This window comes from Equus asinus, chromosome 23 (assembly GCF_041296235.1).
Source record: "Equus asinus isolate D_3611 breed Donkey chromosome 23, EquAss-T2T_v2, whole genome shotgun sequence".
Classification (NCBI taxonomy): domain Eukaryota; kingdom Metazoa; phylum Chordata; class Mammalia; order Perissodactyla; family Equidae; genus Equus; species Equus asinus.
The window spans coordinates 17,256,847-17,273,598 of NC_091812.1; the positions used below are offsets into that span (position 1 = coordinate 17,256,847).

The 16,752-nt window shown below is 43.1% G+C and overlaps 1 long non-coding RNA gene across 1 annotated transcript; it reads right to left on the reverse strand.

The window, feature by feature from the left end:
- Window positions 1-11,781: 11,781 nt before the first annotated feature.
- LOC139041726 (uncharacterized) lies at window positions 11,782-16,153 on the reverse strand. Its single transcript, XR_011497484.1, has 3 exons — window positions 16,031-16,153; window positions 15,643-15,806; window positions 11,782-12,424 (listed from the first exon to the last, which is right to left on the reverse strand). It is a non-coding gene; the product is annotated as an uncharacterized lncRNA (long non-coding RNA).
- Window positions 16,154-16,752: the final 599 nt, after the last annotated feature.

The following is a 16,752-nucleotide window of genomic DNA, read 5'->3' on the forward strand; positions in this document are numbered from 1 at the left end:
TTCTTTATGGAACAGTTTTTAACTACAAATTCCATTTCTTTAATAAATACAGGGCTATTCTGGTTATGCATGTTTTCCTTCAGTGAGGTAGGACAGTTTATATCTCTCAAGGGATTTGCTCATTTCATACAAGTTGTTGAATTTATTCACATTAAGTTGTTTACAATATTCTCTTACTATCTTTTTAACATCTGTTGCTGACACCCCTCTCATTCTTGATATGAGTAATTCATGTTTTCCCTTTTTCTCTTGATCAATCTGGCTAGAAGTTTATCATTTTATTGATCTTTTCAAAGAACCAGATTTTGGTTTCATTGATTTTATTTTTTTCTATATCACTAATTTCCAATTTGATATTTATTCCCTTTATACTGCTTCCTTGAGTTTAATTTTCTCTCTTTTTTCTAGTTTTTAAGGTGGAATCACATTTGAAATCTTTCTTTTCTAATACAGGCATTTCATGCTATAAATTTCCCCTTTTGCAGCCTCCCACAAATTGGGATATGTTGTGTTTTCACTTTCGTTCATTTCAAAATACTTTCTAATTTCCCATTTGATTTCTTCTTTGGTCCTGGGTTATTTATAAGTGTGTTATTTAGTTTCTAAACAATTGGGAATTTTCAAGAGCTCTTTGTTATTGATTTTTCTAAGTTGATTCCTTTATGATCAAACATACTTTAAATGACTTGAATCCTTTTAAGTTTATTGAGAATTGTTTTATGGCACAGAAGTGATCTATCTTGGTAAATGTTCTGGGTGCACTTGAGAAGAATATGGGGTTTTTTGGTTATTTTAGGTGAGAGAGTAAATTTGGTTCTTGTTTCTCCACCTTGGCTAAAAGCAGAATCTCAACAATTAGATTTTTAAGGAAGATGCACAATCTCCAATTTGCATTTTTCAGCCCAGAGGAATCACCTGAGGAGCTGTAACAGAAAGAGGTTCAGGTCCCCCATCCCTTCTGAGACTCTGATCTCAACGGTCTGGGGCAGGGCTGCCCACTAGAAGCAAAGTCTTGCAAGAGCTGAGAAGCTTAATTTGGTGCTTAGCCCCAGTTTTTATTCCAAGACATGAGGATCTAAAATTCAGCAGGCAGGGGATGGCCTGGTGGCATAGTGGTTGGATTCACACACTCCACTTCAGGGGCCCGGTGTTTGCAGGTTCGGATCCCAGGTCCGGACCTACACACCGACTCATCAAGCCATGCTATGGCGGCATCCTACATACAAAATCAGAAAAGATTGGCACAGATGTTACCTCAGAGGCAATCTTCCTCACAAAATAAATAAATAAATAAAAACAAATAGAATGTAGCAGGCAGAACCGATGCGCTTCTTCAGATTGGGTGCCAGTGCTATGACCAGTGACACAGGGCAGTATGGGGGAGGGGCAGCCCCTAATCAGCCACCCCAGATAAACACACAACCTAAGGAAAAAAACAACAGGCTTATTGTGCAAACACAGGTCAAGATAAGGCAAATCTAAATAAGAACAGTACAGATGATATTAGGAAAATTATTATTAATTTTGTTAGATGTCTTAACAATGACTGTGTGGAACAATTTTTTTTCATAGGCATACTAAAGCATCTGGGGCGACTTTGGGGCTATAATTTATTTTTAAGCAAAAGAAAAAAAAGGATTCCAGTCTTCTTTCTTGTTATAACTAAGTTATAGCTTGCATCAACAAGACCCAAGAAGACTGAGCACCACATGAACACTGAAGCAGGATGGAGGAAAGAGGAAAACGGCACACATCCCCTCCTTGTGAGGACATGTCCAAGGAATTACATACAGCACTTCCCCTTACATCCCACTGGCCAGAACTTAATCACATGTGCAGGCTTTACTGCCAGGGAAGCTGGGGAAATGAAGAATTCATTCAGGGTCATCACACGCCCCACTGATCTCAACCTTCTTACCTCTGAAAAGAATAGAAGAACAAATGACAGGGGACGTGATTAGTCTCCGCCATCTCTAAAACCAGCTGCCTGAACCAGTTCTCAAAAGAATGTATTGCAATGGGGTTAAAGAGATGATTCCAGCAGGATAGGTGGAATCTAGCTGGAAATTCCAGGGAAAGCAAACCCTAATTTCATGAGTTAGGTGTGAAAAGAACACATGTCCTTCTTTATTCAGAACTATTCAGACCTATAACACAGCACTTCTCCAACTTTAATGTGAAGACTAATCACCTGGGTGTCTTGTTAAATGCTGATTCAGGTTCAGTAGTTGGGGGTGCAATCCAAGATTCTGCGTTTCTAACAAGTTCCCAAGTGAGACCACTGCTGCTGGACTGAGGATCATACACAGAATAGCAATGGATAACACGGGTAATGTGTTGAATTGTGTTCCCCAAAAGATATGTTCATTGTCTAACCCTCAGTACTTTTGAATGTGACCTTATTTGGAAGTAAGGTCTTTGCAGATATATTTAAGACATAAATTAAGATGAAGTCATACTGGATTAGGTGGGCCCTAAATCCAACCACTAGTGTCCTTATAAGCAGAGGAGGGGACACACAGAGATGCAGAGGGGAAGAGGCCACGTGGGGATGGAGGCAGGGATTGGAATGATCAGCTCTAAGCCAAGGAATGCCAAGGATTGCCAGCAGCCGCCGGAAGCTGGAAGAGGCAAGAGGAGATCCTTCTCTAGAGGTTTCAGAGAGACCACGGCCCTGCCCACACCTTGAATTCAGACTCTGCCTCCAGAAATGTGAGAGAATACGTTTCTGTTCTCTTAAGCCACTCAGTTTGTGGTAATTTGTTATCGCGGCCCGAGGACACTAATACACACCGCTCGATTTGCCATGTGTTTGGGCTAGAAGATTCTCTCAGGGCTCAGCATTGTCAACATTGTGTCATGCTCCATTTCCTTCACTCCCAAGGTAGCATTTCCCAAAGTGTAGAGCAAACTCAGGATCTCCATTTAAAATCCAGATTTATGGGCACCACCCCACCTACGGAATCAATATTCCTAAAGATTGGACCCAACACTAACTTTTCAAACAGGCACGCCAGATGACAGGTTCTATAGTGCTTTCTTGAAGGTTCTGCCATATGGGCTGCCTCATCGTGTGATGTGGCTTCAAGGTCAAGATGCCTAAAAGCTGCCTCTCCACTCAAGATCTGCCCTGAAATCCCACGGTCAAGACCCCAATCCTTCAGCTATAGGGATAAGGAATAAAAAGCAAGTGCCTCTGCAATTGAGCCAGAGGCTTTCAACCTCTTCCCAGAGAAGAGCTACCTTGCGCTCACCCAAATTCTTACGTCTCTCTCTCAGAGCGCTTCATACAATGACAGTTTGACAGGTCTCTGTCCTAAGAGGTAACGGCAGGACTTGACTTGGACACTGGTTAATGCTGGGACCTACTGGGTGAGACTGTCTGATGCAAGCTCGTGTCAGTCATTTAAACCTTAGTGTGGAAGGGGCAGCTGTGGTGGATGGAAAGACCGGCCGTTCTGTTCACTCTGTCTACCGTCTGAACTCCACTGTCCTCTTCTGTATCACGGGGACTCTAATTCCTGCTCCTCTGGCCTGGTAGGGGCTGTTGTGGCCACCACAGGGCTACAGGGAGTAAGAAGCTACTCCTGAGAAAGGATGCAGGCAGGGAAGATAGAACACTAGCTCCCTGGTGGTCCTGGGCGAGGAGGGCCAGCCTGCTTCTCTGTTTTCTGAGGGCCTGAACTGTCTGGTGGTGTTTTGGAAACTGTATGAATTAACTGGGGCTGACTTAGTTGACTGCTCTTTTTAATCATTTGCTTGGGGGTGAGTCTTTCGTTCTAAGTAAAATTAGTTTAAATACTCAGAATAATCATCTCTATAGATTTTTTAAAAAACACTAAAAAATGCAATTTTCCTTCCCTATCTTTCTTCCTCAATCCCCAGCATCCACTATATTTTGAAGGAGTTTGATAAAGACGTAAAAAATGGCTGAAAGCCTCTGGGAAACTTAACATAAGGGGAAATAAATCTTTTAAAAACCAACCCAAGTGAAAAAAAGATCAGAACTGTTCTTAGCTTTCCGGGATGAGCAGGGGTTGACTGGAAGATTACACGAGGGAACCTCCCAGGGTGACAGTAATATTCTGTATCTTGATAGGGTATTGTGGTTACACAGGCAAATGAATTTGTCAAAACCCAGTGAATGCCACAATGAGTTATCACCTCACACCCGTCAGAATGGTTATTATTAAGAAGACAAGAAATAACAAGTGTTAGAGAGGATGTGGAAAGAAGGGAACCCTCGTACACTGCTGGTGGGAGTGCAAATTGGTGCGGTCACTATGGAAAACAGTACGGAAGTTCCTCAAAAAGTAAAAATGGAACTACCACATGATGCAGCAATCCCACTTCTGGGTATTTATCTGAAGGAAATGAAAATAGGATATGAAAAAGATATAAGAACCCTTATGTTCACTGAGGCATTATTTACAATAGCCAAGATATGGAAGAAAACTAAGTGTCCATCAAGGGACGAATGGAAAAAGAAGATGTGGTATGAATATTATTCAGCCATGAGAAAGAAAGAAATTCTGCCATTTATGACAACGTGAACGAATCTTGAGGATATTATGCTAAGTTGAAATAAGTCAGACCAAGAAAAGCAAATACTGTATGATTTCACTCATATGTGTAATCTGAAAAAACCACAGCAAATGAACAAACAAAACAAAACAAAAAAACAACCTTATAGATACAGAGAACAGATTGATGGTTACCTGAGGAGGAGGGGTTGGGCAGGAAGGTGAAATGGATGAAGGGAACCAACTGTATGGTGAAGGACGGTAACTACACTCCTGGTGGTGATCACTCTAGTGCACACAGTTAGTGAATTATACTGTTGTACACCTGAAAAAATAAAATAAAATAAAAACACTCTTTTGAGGTGGGAAACAAAAAACAAAAACTCAGAGAACGTCTGTGCATTTTGTTGTATCTAAATATTACATGCAAGTAAGAAATTGATCCACTGAAAGTTTCTTTTCTCCCTCATGAAAACACAACCTTTTGGCATATATGAAAGGACACCACGTCACTGAATGGTGGTCTAGTCTTATATTAGAAAGCAGAGCCTGACCTGAATTCATGTTTTCTGGCCACTAAGAGACCTTGGTCAGAAAGGCCTCCTGCTGGGGTCCACGAACTTGGAGGGCCATCAGAATATGAACTATGTCCAGTGCAGCATGACAGTCACCAGCCCAGCTTCTGCAGCCTGACCCATGTGGTTTCCGAGCCCACCTCTACTGCTTCCTATGATTGGAGCAAGTCACTTGACTTCCAGACCTGTACTCACTTATAAAATAGGAATAACAGTCGTATCTGTTTCATAGAGTTGTTACTGCAGGGACTAAGAATTCAGCACAAAGCGTGACAGATGGCAGTCGCTGGAAATCGTTGGCTACTGTCACAGATGTTTGTATTAGTATTTACCAGACTTCAAGGTCTGTGCTCTTTTTAAAACTTCGCTGTTTATTTTTTTTTATAAGAGTAGAGGTAGCAACTACTTGTTTTAGCGTGTAGTGAAGGAATGATGTCTATTTAATTCTCTATTGCCACAACCACTTTTAGAAAGGTGCTTACGAGTAACAAAACAGTCTTTGTTTTACCAACATGTTATGAGCTCAGTTGTGTCCCCCAAAATTCATACGCTGAAGCCCTAACCCCCCAGTGCCTCAGCATGGGACTGCTGGAGACGGGGTCTTTGAAAAGGTGGTTAAAGTAGAATGAGGTCATTAGGGTGGGCCCGATTCCAGCATGACTGGTGTCCTTATAAGAAGAGATTAGCACACTGACAGGGCCAGAGGGAAGACCACGTGAACACACAGGGAGAAGAAGGCCATCTGCCAGCCAAGGGGAAGGCCTCAGGAGAAACCAACCCCGCCCACGCCTCAGTCCCCGACCGCCAGCCTCCAGGACTGTGGGAAAATACATTTCTGCTGTTTAAGCCACCTGATCCGCGGCACTTTGTTATGGCAGCCCCAGCAAACTAATGCAAGGATATACCGACAAATAATTTATAAAAAGATGAAGCGTGATTCACAAACAGTTTGATTACAAGTGTACCACCTGCTATTTTTTTATTATTATTTTTAAGACTTTATTTTTTAAGAGCAGCTTTAGGTTTACAGCAAAATTGAGAGGAAGGTACAGAGATTTCCTCCTCACAACCTGAACAACCTCCCTCATTATAAACGTCCCCCACCAGTGTGATACATTTGTTACAAGTGATGAACCTACAAAGACACATCACACCATGAGTCCAGTTCACCTTAAGGTTCACTCTTGGTGTTGTATATTCTGTGGGTTTGAAAAAACAAATGACATGTACCATCATTACAGAGTAGTTTCACTGCCCTAAAAGTCCTCACTGCTCCACCCATTCATCCTCCCCCTACCCCAACTCCTGGCAACCACTGACCTTTTTCCTATCTCGAGAGTGTTGCCTTTTCCAGAACGTCACATAGTTGGAATCACACAGTGTGTAGCCTTTGCAGATGTCTTCTTTCATTTAGTGATATGCATTTAAGGTTCCTCCATGACTTTTCACTGCGTGATAGCTCATTTCTTTTTAGTGCTGAGTAATATTCCATTGCCTAGATGCACCACAGTTTATTTATCCATTCACTACTGAAGGGCAACTTGCTTGCTTCCAAGTTTTGGCAATTATGAATAAAGCTGCTAATAAACATTTATGTGCAGATTTTTGAGTGGACGTAAGTTTTCAATCCCAGAGAAGAAGTTTCTAATTTTAATGAAGTCCAGCTGATCAATTTTTTCTTTCACGGATCACGCCTTTGGTGTTATATCTTTAGAGTCATCACCATATCCAAGGTCATCTAGGTTTTCTCTTACTTGATCTTCTACGAGTTTCACAGTTTTGCATTTTACATATAGGTCTATGATCCATTTCGAGTTAATTTTCGTGAAGGGTATAATACCTGTGTTTAGATTCATTTTTTTTGTATGTGGATGTCCAGTTGTTCCAGAACCATTTCTTGAAAAGACTATATTTGCCCCATTGTCAAATATCAATTGACCACATTTTTGTGGATTTTTTTAAAATGCAACTTTATATAGAAAATAAAACCAGCTTTTGCTTATGTTTGATGAACAAAGAACAAGTCATGATACAAGCTCAGTTCCCAGGTTATGTTTCATATTATACAATTTATATTTCAATAAGTAGAATTTGTTGGTGTCCAGTGCGTTGTTTTAAATTCCCCCTGAAGATATGTTATTCTTAAATTTGATTAAAAACCTTAATTTTAGCTCAGAATCTACAAGAGTTACAAGTGCTACTGTAATTTCCCAAAGAAATACACTGGGAGGTTTCAAGAGTGTGTGCTGGGGTAGCACACAAGAGAACTCAGAGATTAATGACTGCTGGTATGTGCATTAACTGTTTTCTTATTTTCTGTATTCTTGATACTTTGGATCTGGGTCCTCAGTGACCAAGGAGACACTGCCCCTCCCACGGTTAACTAATTCCTTGAGATAGCAAAGGATTCCTCTTTAAGTGCACTTCAAGGTTCAGTGCAAAGCTGTCTGTCCAGAGCCCATGCCTCTGCCCCTCCATCTGGTTCTTACTCTATCAGCCACTGTCCACCTGCCCTAGTCAACCCAGGACCAGCAGCCAGACCACCAGAGACAATCCTATGCCCCAGGGCCCACTGCAATTACTCAAAATAGCCAGTCCTAAGTCTGCTTACCCGGCCCTGCCTTTCCTTTCCAGGGGAAACCACAATAAAGCCTCTTGTCCACAGTTGCCCCTCACTTCCTCTGCCTTCCACCAACCCTGGCACTTCTCTCTGTGGCCACCCTCCACCACCCCCCACACCCCCCATAGCATGGTGTGCACCCTCCTCTTGGGAATTGTGAGTAACAAACTGTCTTTCCATGGCAGTTGTCTCCTGATCTGTTGGTCTCACCATATCTGAATGAAAACAAAATCCCAGGTACATTTTAAAACAGGATGCTAACTCAGAAGGGTCTACATAGGAGGCCTTTCGTCCAGCCTTAGCCCAGATGGAACCACCTGATTGGTGGGTCTTTCACATATGTCTCTTTCCTCCATACTTCTCGCTCCATCATGCCCCAAATTCCAAGCTGGATCTTCATTCCTTCAATTTAGTTCCTCATTAAATGCAAATCCTAAAAGTAGAAATGGTTTATGCTTTAACATTCATCTCACCCTTCCATGAGAAGTGAGAGCAAGGCTGAGGAACTAGAGAGGAAAGAAGGAAAAGCTGCTGAGGTCGATAAATGTTCTTTTCTAATTTTTTTTCTTCCTGTTTTGTCATTGATGGCTAAGAAAGGGATTCTGGGTATGTGAACCTCAATTTTGACCTTACTTTTCCCCTCTTCTGCCTCTGTTTCTTTCCTGTTGTTTTGTTTCTGGGTTTGTTGGTTACCACTATAGCTAATTCAATAAAGAATTACAAGATTTCATTAATAAGTTGGAAAACAATATTTAATTAGCTACTACTGATCTCTAAATATTAATAATGGAAGTTGTAAAATTGATAAAATTGGTTAAAATCAAACTCATGACATACAAAGAATCAGTGAAATAGGCTTCTAACTCCAATTTGTAAATTATTTCTAGAAATGCATTTATGTATTTCTGACTACTTCTATATTTTCAGATGTTTCTTGTCATGGGAAATGAACGAGAGTGAGAAGGGGAAGCCAGGCCCTCACCACCCAGGAAGCATCCAGGGAGACGGACAATGTGAGCACCACGTGGGACTGTTTAGCCATCCCGGCACCTCTACATGGTGGTGGCCTCTTGGAATCCCAGTCACCTCCTTTGATGAGAGGGCTAAGTGTCTGATTTCACAATCTGAGGTCTTGGTCGATCTGAGACTTCAGGAGAAATGCCTAAATTGGGGCTGTGTTGATGTCATCAAGCATGAAGACAGAACACGGTTGTTCCTAATCCACAGGAGAAATAAGTCCCATTAACCTGGGTCTTAGAAATCATCATTTCATGACTCTGTCATTAGGGATGTCTAAATGAATCATTGAAGCTCTTGCCTTTTTCATTTCCTCATCTGAGAAGTGACCAAAGGGGACAGGACTAGTAACAAAGATTGTCTCCTTGACCAAACTCTGGTCACTCTAGTCAGGCTCTCACAACTCTCTTCTCAACCAGGCCCTGACTTTGGGGCTTCCAAAAGTCTTTGCATTGTCTAGTTTTAGCAAGAATCCTGCTAAGTCAGTTTAGCCGGAATCCGCCATTCTCCACGTCTGGTCACTCTCGATATCTGATGGGGTTCTTCACTCCTCACCACCCCAGGCGATGTCTGATCACCCTCGCCTCCTTCAGCAAGAATCCTGTGAGGTTGACTTAGTCAGAATCCCCGTCACTCCTGATGTTTCCTCTTGGTAATTTCCATTCCCTGACCTCCACTCTGCTCCTCGGCCATAAATGCCCACTTTTCCTTATCGTATTAGAGTTGAGCCTAGTCTTGCCCTCCTACGCAAAACCCGATTGCAGTAGCCCCCTTGAACAAAGTCTTCCTCCCCACCTTTGACAAGTGTCGGGAATAATTTTTTCTTCAACACTAGTCCTGGAATCTTAGACAATTCACACACCCGTCTTTAGGAGCCCCCTCTCCATTCTTCCCTCCTCGTCCTCCTTTGTCGTCTGCGCCTCCTTCCTTCCTTCCCTTTCCCAACTGCTCGATCCCTATGTGAACAGTGCTCTATGCTAGTGGAGAAAAAGAAAAAGATCTTTTATTTTTTTTTTTAAGGATTGGCACCTGAGCTAACATCTGTTGCCAATCTGCGTTTTTTTTTTCTCTCTCCCCCAACCCGCGCCAGTACATAGTTGTATATTCTAGTTGTGGGTCCTTCTGGTTGTGCTACGTGGGATGCTGCCTCAGCATGGCCCGATGAGCACTGCCAGGTCAGCACCCAGGATCCGAACCAGTGAAACCCTGGGCCGCCCAAGCAGACTTAACCACTCGGCAATGGGGCTGGCCCAGAAAAAGATCGTTTTTAAAAAATTATCAAAAGTCTTAGTGCCTTGATATATGTGTTTTTCTCTCTCTGGAGGGTTTGCTTAGAAATACGCATATGTATGAGGAAGAGGACGGTGTAACCACACAAGGAGAAAAAGAACTCATGGTGCTATATCAGGTGTCTGGAACAGTTTGACTTTCTCAGGGAGGCAACTGGGGGTAGGACAAGCTACGTCCGAGCCCCTCCAAGAGGGTCCCCTCTGCCAGCCCCTCTCCTCCCCTGGGTTAAGCTCGCTCTACTAAGGTATTCTTTCCATCATTTACTCAGACTCTCATGTCACTCTACTCTGACTCCTTTTCATATTTCCAACCGTAGCCCTGATTTATCCTTTTATGAAGGTTACTCTTCCTGGCACACTTGAAAAGCCTTCACGGCTTGTTACCACAGCACTAGGAGCACACTGCTGAAATCAGCACTAAGGTGGGGAGCACCCTGCCCCGACACAACACCAGCTCTCTGTCAGCCACCCCAGGCCTGCTAAGGGAGCCACTCTGCATTTCATCACTCATAGACATTAAAAATAGGAAATATTATCTCTTGGGCAAATTACTGCAGACCTCCAGACCTCTTCCCCTCCTGTGTATGATGGTAGTGAGTTTTTCTCTAACTCAGTGCAGTGGAAAAATCTCAAGATGGTTCTGACTAATCTCACTCAACACAGAGGTGCCCCGATATTTAGATCAGAAGGGCCTTCTGTTTCGCAATGCACCACCCCTCTAAGAGCTTAGGCCTACCCTGCTTCTCAGGGGGCTTACATCCTGGGCTATGGAAAGGGGACAGGTGAATTGTTTGGGACTGAACACAATTTCGTGGCTGACACAGCACAGTCCTCCTGGGCAGTGTGTGGGGGCTTCTGGCTGTGGAGGAAGGTGACCCTCACCAGACTCTGAGAAGGAAAACTGAGTGAGGCAGTCTGTGATCTACGCAAGAACAGCTCATTCAGATGGAGAGCAGTTGGCTGCAGACCTGGAGATGCCCCCATGAGCCCGGGTAGAAGTCGAGGAGGCTGATGGCCTCTGGAGGTGAAATCCACCCCCCATATTCTGGACCCCATCTAGACTTCATCAGACTCACCCCTGTGTCCAGTCCCCTCCCCCAACCCAGGGAATCCCTTCTAGATTCAGGTACAGGTACAAGCATTTAGGCTTCTCTCTAGGCATTTCTTCCAAATTTCTCTCTAAGTGCCTGTGGCCCTCTATTTTTCCAGGGTTTTGGAAATTCAAAGACCAATCATTGAAACTTTTTTCATTTCTGGCTTTTCCTGTGCTCTGTGTACCCTTAGGCAATGAACACAGAATGCCTAGATCAGAAGGCTGTAGACCTCTTCTCAGAATAAAAATTTTAAATTCACAAAAACAAAATAAAAAAGAAACCAATCATATTGAAATACAGTTGTCAATATATTAAAAAACAAGTTTGTGATATAGTAATACTTGTGCTTATTTATTTATACTTTAATAAGATCAAGTTCTTTGATTTCAAAGGGTTGATGTGCATAAATGTTATTTAGAGACATTTGATACAAATATAATATGTTATGAAAATATCTGTGTTTTCTGTTGGTTACAAAGTCATGGGTACTGTGCATAGTATGAGGTCTATTGCCTACATTAAAATGGAAGGAAATCCTAGATTTCAGTTAGAGGTTATGTCAAGAACTGTGAAGGGCTGAGATTTTGCCTTAATTGTGAGGACAACAAATTAGTGTGTCACAGTTGCATGAATGTTCATAGAAGACATGAGACTCCTGGGTCAGAGATAAAGGACAGTTTATTACCCAAGGCCATAGCAGTAGACAGAGTATCAACATTTGTGCTGGTCTTCTGAACCCCATTTCCCACAGGGCAATGTGAAGAGGGCCAGATGACACCTGCACACACAGTGGGCTATATTATATAATCTATGTTAACATGTAGTGGACTTACTGTTTTAAATGAGGTAACAAATATTTTTAAAATTTCTCAATTTTAGCTTCTAAAATATTGATAGTGAAACCCACATGATCAAAACCTCTTTGGGGTCATCAACAATTTTTAGGTGTGTTTATAAAAATTTACAGTCCTGAGACCAAAAATTTGAGAACTTCCAGCTTAGCTAATCAAAGAGCAAGGATGGGAGGGTAGGTAGAAGGCAGAAAGAAAAATTGGAAATAAAAAACATATTAGATAACCACCAAAAACATTTAAAAAGAGAGTGTTGAACTAGATGATACCTGAGGTCCCAACATTAGGATCCTGTGACATGGGGGGATAAAACTCTCTTCAAGACCAAAGTCAAAGACACTTCCCTGGAAGATGGCAACAGCACTGGGGAAGACTGGATCCTTTCAACAGCTTGGGGAATCGAAGGCTTAACTCTTCCTTCCAGTACAATACCACGTAAGATCCACCAAACACTCCTAGACCAGAGGAACAAGGAGGAAATCAGAAAGACTGAGCATTTATCCAAAAGAGACTGAAAGAAACATTAACTGGCTAGTTTAGGGTCCTCTCCTCTACTCCCCACCATTTCCTGATGGAAACTCCAGAGGAAAATGAGACCCATTATATAAAAGAAAGCAGCAGCCTTCTTTTTATCCATCCAAGTAACTGTCTATCATCCTGCATACTGTGAAAGGAGTCTCGGTGTCAGAGCAGGTGGAGGAGATGTTGACTAAGGCTCTGCATCTCTAGGAGTCCAGTGATCATCGGGCAACACACTGGTTGCCTGAGCAGAGAACTGAGCACAAACAGAGCCTCTGGAAGGTTGGGGGTGAGGGACCTGGGGAAAACCAAGAGCAGAAGAGCCCCAAAATAGAGACAAAAGTCACTTCCGTTACAATTTTGCATAGGATAAAAATAGAAGACAGGAGTGTATACAATTTAGATTTTTAGATTCTTATCTTTCTCCATTTTTAGTCATGGCCTCTTAGCACACATAAGACATTTTTTCCCCTTTTCCTTGGCTGCCAGCTTCCCCAGTTTTTAATTTACATCATGTGGTTTCTTCTGGAAGTATTGTGTGATAAACAAGAGACGCCAAGGTTGACGGTGGAACAAGATACTCTCAGCGAGGAGGAGCAGCTGCATCTCTTTCCATGCAACATCCTCTCTCCCGAGATCTCCATTCCTGCCCCTGGGCCCTGATCTACTGTGTCTTCTGTCTTTCCTGATTGATTTCCACTCACTGGCCTCAAAAAGGTGCTGGAAAATGAGTCAATACTAAAGTGTCAGTGCCCTGCTGGCTGTTGTGGTTATCTATTGCTGCATAACAAACCAGCCTAAATATAGTGGCTTAAGATAGCAATCATTTGACGATTATCACAAGGGTCCAGCATGCCAACTAGGCTCAGCTGGGCACTTCTCGCTTAGGGTCTCTCTTGCAGTAGCAGTCAGATGGAAAACTCAAAGACTGGGCGTAGGAGACCCAAGAGTTCAAGGGGGAATCACTCATACATCTGGCAATTGGTGGTAGCTGTTGGCTAAGACCACAGCTGGGGCTGCTGCCAAAACACCTCCAGGTGGCCTGGGTTCTCTCGTGGTGGCTGGGTTTCAATAGCGAACATCCCAGAGAGAGCCAGGTGGAAGCTGCGTCACCTGTTGTGACCTACCTAGCCTCAGCCTCAGTTCTGCTGTCTTCTGTTTGTTGGAGCAGTCATAAGCCCCTACCCAGATTTCTGGGGGGGAGACACAGACCCCATTCTCAGTGGGAAGAGCATTAAAGAATTTTGGGGCCAAAGCAAGTCAACGCTTTCTCTGTCCTCTATTTAGTCAAGGCTGGACCATTGAAACACAGCTTTACTAAAATACTACGGCTTCACTTACTATTGATGTAGGTAATCTACACCCGCTTTCTGTATAGTCTTTCTTGATTTTCCTAAATAGCTGTGACTTCTGCCTCCTCCACAGTTCTTTGAATTTCTCTTAGGATATTTGTGGGGAATGTTTGCTAGTTTTTTTTGCCTGCCAGCATTCTACCTCCTCTTTTTATAAGCATCTCAATCTCCTTTTGGGGGAATGTCCCATGGTGTGTAGCCTTGATGAGAATTAACGTCCACATCCCACTACAGAAAGCAGAGGCATTATCCCTGCCAGCCTGGGGGACGGGCATAGAATCAAATTCCTGCACCTGGAAGCTCCCTCCAGACACCGGTCTCTTGAGCAGCGTTGCAAGGACGTGGGGTCAGTTGGAGGTCCTATTTCTTAAAGATGCAGCCGTATGGCAGGTATACCACACCCATTCTTTCTGTTGTGTCACTTTTGCAGTGATTTCTGCTGCCTAGCTCTCTGTAGCATCTAGGTTTTCAAAATTGATTGGAAGTCAATGAATATGATTTCACTGATTCTCACCATTGATTCTGTGAGACACTGACATTTGTCCAATCAATTTCCCCTTTTCCTAAGATTTTTAGAGGCTGTTTCTATTGTCTGCCACCGAGAACTCTGATTCTGCACTGATTATCTCCTACTATGGATTACATTTAGTTCTAGTAAGTTCTAGGCTATGGAGAAAGGCTCAGAATTAAGAATAAACAGAAGAGTCAGGCCTTGGGAGGCACAGGAACCAGCCCTACAGATCTACACATCAAAAATGATGGGTGCCATCATTAAGATGAGAACACATCGATCCTTTCCAGTCCTCGGGTCGTCACCGTGGTCACTCCAGGAGCAGAGTATAATGGACCAGCTGAGGATAGGGGTCTGTGGTAGGCAGAATAATGGCCCCCCAAGACCTTCATGTCTTAATCCCTGGAACGTGTAAATGTTACCTGAAATGGCAAAAGGGACTTTGCAGATGTGGTTAAGTTAAGGACCTTGCAGTGGGGGGAGATCATCTTGCATTATTTAGGTGGGACCAATGCAATCACAAGGGTCCTTGAAAGTAGAGAACCTTTCCCAGCTGGATCACAGAGATGTGACTACTGAAGTAGGATTTAGAAAGATGTCACTGATTTTGAAGATTGCTGGCTTTGAAGATGGAAGAAGGGGTAACAAGCCAAGGATCGCAGGCAGACACTCAAACCTGGAAAAGGCGAGGACAGGGGTCTTCCCTAGAGCCTGCAGGAAGGAACGCAGCCCTGCTGACACCTTCGTTTTAGCCCAGTGAGATTTCTCACTTATAGAACTGCGTTGTTTTAAGCCATTAGGCTCATGATAATTTGTTAGGGCAGCAAATAAAAAATGAATTCAACATCCACCTCTTGAGCTGGAGAGGACATCACTTTGATTGACAGTCCTACCATGGCCGTATCTCTTGGAGTAGGTGGAAGGTTCCTCTGTGAAAATCAGGTGCCACTAGCAAATGGGGGAAAGGAGGCTGAACCGGAAAACATGGGTGCCCACTGCAACCACAACCACAGCCCTCTGCACAGCGTTTAATCAAAGTCTGTCCAAATGAACTTTTAGGGCCAGCAACTGATTAAGTTAAATATTCTGGATAAGAAGCCTTGATGAAATAGAAGGGAACTTTATAAGGAATGTAAATCCAGTATTTATATATGCAATATATATATTACCGCATCTTAAAAATTCCAAGTTTTGTCATAAAGATTCTCATGAAACTTGAAAAGGACTGATCCCCCCTCAAGTCAAGATGTAGTTAATTCAGCCAGCTGCCCCAGTACTTAGACATACAGACCTGTTGCATAAAGTGTTTAAGAATCATTGGCTTAGGGGCCAGCCCCACGGCCGAGTGGTGAAGTTCTCATGCTCTGCTCTGGCGGCCCAGGGTTTTGCTGGTTTGGATCCTCGGCGCGGACATGGCACCACTTATCAGGCCATGCTGAGGCAGCGTCCCACATGCTACAACGAGAATGACCCACAACTAAAATATACAACTATGTACTGGGGGGATTTGGAGAAAAAGCAGAATCACTGGCTTAGTTACTAATTAGTTGCTGCTAAATGGGAGACACTAATGGAGACCTACATAGAGGCAAATGAGATGGAAGTTATGGCCCACCCATCTAAGAAGGCAAAACATAACTAGGAGAGCCAAAAGGCGCAAGAAAGGGAATTTACTGTACCTGTCCAAAAATCCTGATTGTGGTCACTTAAGGTCACTAGAAGAGCAGAGCGAAGTGATGCAAGTCAAGTCATTGGAAAAGCCAGGGCTGATGTCCAACACACCCTTGGCTTTTGAATGCTTGGTCTGACCCGGCAGTGGTTTAACAGTGGGTAACAAATATGTAGGAATATAGTAGAATATTATTTTACAGGGTTCATGTATTGTCATTCATAACTCAGTTAACAGGTTTTGGCTCATAAAAGATACTTTTCCTGCAGTTAAGGAGAGCGGTGCTCAGGTGGCAGTAAGGTATGTTGGTCACCTTTTTCAAGGAGAGTCTTTGTTCTGGTTGAAAACAGTTTTGCCTGTGAGCACTCCCCTGGGAGTTTGTGTATTTACTTGTTTTCTGTTGTCGAGATTTGCGGGGGTGAGAGGATGGGGTTCCTTGCCCAGACACCTGAACTAGGTGCGCTGGAAAGAGATGATTCTAGCACAATTGTTCTCAATCCTGGCCATAAGTTAGAATTATCTGGGAAGCTTTAAAACAAACAAAATACCAATGTTCACACTCAGAACTCACCTTGGCATCTGAATACTCTAAAAGCTCCCAGATAAATTTAACACCTGGTCCATGCTGTCAGCGTTAAGAACCATTGCTTTAGAGTTTTTTAAATTTTCTAAATGGTTACCCTGTAGGTCGTTAGTTTCGTACCATCAGCTCAGGGAGGTATGGCCTAACAA